The 5639-nt window shown below is 37.3% G+C and overlaps 1 long non-coding RNA gene across 1 annotated transcript; it reads right to left on the reverse strand.

The window, feature by feature from the left end:
• Nucleotides 1–2586: 2586 nt before the first annotated feature.
• Nucleotides 2587–5125, reverse strand: LOC126443014 (uncharacterized). Its single transcript, XR_007581809.1, has 3 exons — nt 4993–5125; nt 4743–4853; nt 2587–4635 (listed from the first exon to the last, which is right to left on the reverse strand). It is a non-coding gene; the product is annotated as an uncharacterized LOC126443014 (long non-coding RNA).
• Nucleotides 5126–5639: the final 514 nt, after the last annotated feature.

Below are 5639 nucleotides of genomic sequence, written 5' to 3' on the forward strand. Positions count from 1 at the left end.
AGAAATCATTTCTGCAAAGAAAAAAGCTAATGATAACTATATTTATCACTCCAGCAGCAAATATAAAGCAGCATGGAAAATAGTTAAAGCAGAAACTGGGCTATTTGCAGAAAATTTACTTGTTCCTCTAAGTGCAGTTGAACTAAATAATAGTTTCATAAATTCTGGAGAATTAGCTATGACAGATGAAAGTAATTTAGATGATAGTGAAGACAGACTTCCCAAATTGCAGGAAACAGAGTTGACAGGTGACTTGCCAAAATTTGAGTGGAGAACAATTTATCTTAAGGATATGCTGGATGTAGTCAGATCACTAAGCAACTCCAGAACTGAGGACATCCATGGTTTTTCTAATTTTACCATAAAGAAAATGTGACACTATATGCATTCCACTGTCTTACTTAATCAATAGGATGTTTACAGAGGGAACATTTCCAGACTGCCTTAAACTGACAATTGTATTGCCCATATACAAAAAGGGAGACAGAAATTCACACCAAAATTACAGGCCTATAGCAATAGTACCAATATTATCTAAAATTATTGAAAGTCCAATTAAACGATTTCTTTTAGTGTCACAACCGTCTCAATAAGGCTCAGTATGGATTCCGAACTGGGCTATCAACAATAAAAGCAGTTCAGGAAGTTGTCTTATCAATATTACAAGGTTTTGAAGAAAGGGAACATAGCTATACAACTTTATTTGATTCAACTGTATATGACGGTAGTATCTGTTCCCGAAAGAACAGTTACCGTGGATGACCATGCAGCTTTGCTAGAAATGAAATGATAATTAAATGGACACCCTAGCTGCAAACAGGCGTTGATGTACTTCATTGGGGACATGTTGCAGCTAGGGTGTCCATTTAATTATCATTTCATTTCTAGCAAAGCTGCATGGTCATCCACGGTAACTGTTCTTTCAGGAACAGATACTACTGTCATATATAGTTAAAAAAAATATGGCTTCCCGGCCATTGACCTTCTTGTGCGAATGCACACGCTATGCCCGAACTCGTACGGGACTTGGTGGTTAATCTGCCACGAGTAATGAGAATGATGGGCAAACATCTATTAGGCGCACTACGAATGTAGTGGTGTGGACATGTTGGGAATGTGCATCTCACGGGGAGCGTGCAAGGGATAAGTCCATGCAGACGCACTATCCTCTGTGTCCGCGGTGGCTCAGATGGATAGAGTGTCTGCCATGTAAGCGGGAGATCCCGGGTTCGAGTCCCGGTCGGGGCACACAATTTCAACATGACCCCAATGAAGTACATCAACGCCTGTTTGCAGCTAGGGTGTCCATTTAATTATCATTTTATTTGATTTAACCAAGGCATTTGACACTGCCTCACATAGCATTTTAATTAAGAAATTAGAAAAATATGGAGTAACTGAAACAGAACTATTACTGCTGAAATCATATTTGACAAACAGAAACCAAATGATCTATATAAATTCGAACAACAAATCTGACCTTCTCAAGGTAAAATATGGAGTCCCACAAGGGTCTGTACTGGGACCTTTTTTATTCATTGTGTATGTGAATGACCTGCCCAACACATTACCATATAAATCTGTAATGTATGCTGATGACACAACTTTTATCACGTCACATAATGATGTGGATGTTGTCAAACAAATGAACAAATCCATGAAGGAAATGGCAGCTCACTTGTTCCACGAAAATAGGCTGTCGTTAAACAAAAATAAAACTGAACACATCCTGTCTTCCCTTAGAGATATTAATGATGGACCTAATGAAATCAGACATTCAGTAAAATTGCTAAGCATTTATCTTGATACCAAATTGTGCTGGAATACTCACACAGAAAAGCTGTGCAGTAGGTTGGAAAGATTTCTATATCTCCTTAGGAAACTGAAGCATTGTGTCAGTAAGGAGTGCATACTTATGGCATACCATGCCTATTTTCATACTCATCTGCATTACGGAATACTTCTTTGGGGAAACTCTGCTGGGGCAAAAGATGTTTTCCTCTGGCAGAAGAAAGCCATTAGATATATTTTTGGTGTGAGCAATTTAACTTCTTGCGGACAGTACTTCATTGAGCACAAAATTCTTACAGTTCCCAGTCTATACATACTTAAAGCACTTATGCATGCCAAAGAGAATTCCCACATGTAGGAAAGCAGGTCAGACGTGCGCTCATATGAAACCAGACATAGGAACTTATTAGACATCCTTGGACACGTTTGAGTAAAATCCGAAATAATTTTTTACATGCTGGCAAAACATTTTACAAAAATACATCACATGGAACGAGGGAATTGCATGAGAATAGATTTAAAATGGTAGTAGAGACATGGTTGAAAGAGAAAGCATTCTATAGCATAAGTGAATTCCTACATGATGAAAAAATATGATTCTCTATTATTATAAATGTGATTGTGATCAAAGGAACTGTAATTTATGTCATACAACCATACTGACATTTTGTATAATCATATACCATATGTTATCTTTTGTGTAATCATTTGTACCACAATCTGTATAACTATGTAACTACTGACCTTATGTATAATCATTTGTATAACCATCTGACTGTGCCTACACAACACAACAGTTGTCTACAGGCAAATAAATAAAATAAATAATCACATTTAAGTTTCTTAATGACTGCATATGAGCAGTAACGACTTATGTAGTGGAGTACAGGCCACACATACTCATCCAATTCCTGTATATCAACATCTTCCACAACTACATTTAACTCTTCATTATATGTCACTCCTGGGAGGTCATTTATATCTGTCTCAGTAGAAAAAATGTCATCCTTGGCAATTACAACACCACCCATTTTTGGGACTTTAATATTAATGATACATAGCTTCATACCCTCAGAGTCTTTCTGTCTCAAAAATCTGTCTAATTGACACATGGTAATTACCACCACTCATGTGACAAAATTTACCAAACCTGCTTTCCAGGTCATCAGTTTGAACCTTGCCTGTTAGAAAGTATTGCCTCTTTTTCTCATTGTCGCAATACCTAGCCAGATCCACCAATGTGAGAGTGGTATGCCTAAGAGCTAAATGTGTTTATCTGCTAAGACCAATTAAACCCTGAGAATTTTCCTTTATTAACCAATTTGCAAACTGAAGTAGGAACTCCAGTATGTGCTTAGAATTCCTGGTTATTGGCTGCTGAATCCTATTTAATAACCTTTGACCTTTTAATAATGTTTTTACATTAACTGCATCCACCACTTGCAAATGATCTCAATGAAAGTTGCAGTATTCAGTATTGTGTTTAGAGCCTAATTCTCTCAGAGCAATAGCTGTTGTATGGTCAAAAATATGAAGAGCAAGTTTTACATTCTGCCTTTCTATGGTTCAGGGATACAGTGATTTAAGACATAGCTTGTTTGCAAATGTCAATAAATTTGCCTTTTACAGCAAATGAAGAGATTTCAAGCTGTTGAAAGACGCAAAACCATCACCCGGGCTCATAATTAAAATCCGGAAGCTCTATAATCTCTTCTTTCTGATTCAGCCAGTTGTTTCTTATGCATTTTGATAGGTGCACACTATCGATAAGAAAATAAAATAGCCTACTTCCAGCACCTGGAGAAGAGTGTCGAAGTTCGGATGGATCACTGAAGTAAGATACAGCTTTCTTATTAATGTTATTATTATGAGATACAATACCAACAACTTCAAACTCTATGTTTTCTAACTTCAATACAATATCTTTAAGGAAGGTGAAAAGAGCAGGAGCCTGCAAGACTTTGACCGGCAGAATATGAGCTACATCGGTGTACTGTGTATCCAAACCACGCACCACGAATACGTAGGCTACGGATGCAAATTCACTACTATTGTAGGCCTGGCCAACTACGTTTCCCCCTTTGTAGCCCATTTGTGACTTTAAATGGATTTCATGCATCGAGAGGAGACCGCCCGGTCTTCTTCAGTTAAAAATATTACTGTCCTAGTTATGTATCCCAGAAAATGTGCAGGAACTTGTTCAAGAGCAGTATTACTAGCAAATCCACCACATATTCTAGTCAGAGTAGCAGGGCTAGACATAGTTATTATACCACTGCTTCTTAAAAACTTGTAACACTGAGGAGAAATAGAATGAACTAATGACCACAAAACTAAAATATCCCACGAATATCTTGCAATTTTCTTCTTGCATTTTAGCAATGGAATCTGTTCTTCCATAACGTTTATAATTTCATGTTTATCTGGCAAGTTTTCAGATAAATTATTCAAAATAGTGGTTATGAAATCAATACTCTCATTAGGTTCCTGATCTTCTCTGTTGCTAAATTTTAACTCGACAATATTAAGAATATTAGCTAACTGTGTTTTGGTACTTATGGTTACTAGAAACTTTATGTTCCCTATTTGACCAAGCTGTTAATCATTGACATGGACAGTGAAAGTGAGACTTGCGTTAATTGTAACATACCACAGAACTCTCAAAAATGGCATTTCACTAATTAAAAGAAAATACACACCATTCAACTTTTTGACACAGGTCCACTCATTCAAATGACTACTATTAATTTTATCACATAATACCTTCAACGAAAAGAAAGATATTGCCTTCTTATGGTGTAGATAAATAATCAGGACATGCTGGCAATAGTGCTGGTATTGCACCTATAAACAAATATTAATTCTCAGTACCTTACCATATAAACCAGGAGTGTAAGAGATTCATCCAATAATTATATAACCTAACTTAAGTCCGTAAACGACCAACTTACCTTTCCTTAAACGTGGACGATCAAGAGGCGTGTAATTAATCTTCCAGTCTTAGCATCATATGACGATGTACTTCTTTCTATTTCGTGTGCATGGAAATGCAGCTCACAAATCTGTTAAAAATAATGGATTACGTTACGTTAATATGAGAAAAGTTTGGCCTATGTATACAGGTTATGTTTATAAATTACAATTAACACTCAGACTAAACAGAACCATTTCATAGGTTTATTTACTAAAGCTGCTACTTACCACAGAGTGATCTGAAGGGATGAAATTATCACGGTGAACTGCTCTTATCCATTCTCTCCATGCATCTTCATCACGAGGGAAATGGAATGCACTGACTCTTTCCCGAGCAGTTTAATAGCCTCTACAAGCATGCATAAAGTCTTCTTTTTTTCCTTTACTGCATTTCGATCCCCCCCCCCCCCCCCCCCCGCCGTACGCTGCTCTGCAGCCTACAGACGTTAAAAACGTAAGAAGAAAAGAAACAAGAAAAACAGGTGATAAAATGGTGCTTAAATTGTAAAACGGTGGAAAATTGTGGAAAGTAGGCATACAGCATCTACGTGGCATGTTTATATGTTGAAGTACTATGAACACTTTTACACTAACATTTCAATTCACAATCATATAACGGCTACACATGCGAATCAACCACGACAGCACATGTTGCCTTGTGTTTGTTATGACCCGAGTACTTACATCACGAGCGACTCCAAAGACAGTGTAGCGGCCTTGTTCCTAGATGGCCATGCTAAAAGCAAAGCCATATCTTCTGTAACAGCGTCTTGAGCTGACATCTGTTGGCGACACCGAGCAACACTGCAGTATTCAAGCGCTGCTTATTTTACTTCGCATTGACAAGTTTAGCAGGAAAATATTGGAAGTAACAT

This window comes from Schistocerca serialis, unplaced genomic scaffold (genome assembly GCF_023864345.2).
Source record: "Schistocerca serialis cubense isolate TAMUIC-IGC-003099 unplaced genomic scaffold, iqSchSeri2.2 HiC_scaffold_1420, whole genome shotgun sequence".
NCBI classification, from domain to species: Eukaryota; Metazoa; Arthropoda; class Insecta; order Orthoptera; family Acrididae; genus Schistocerca; species Schistocerca serialis.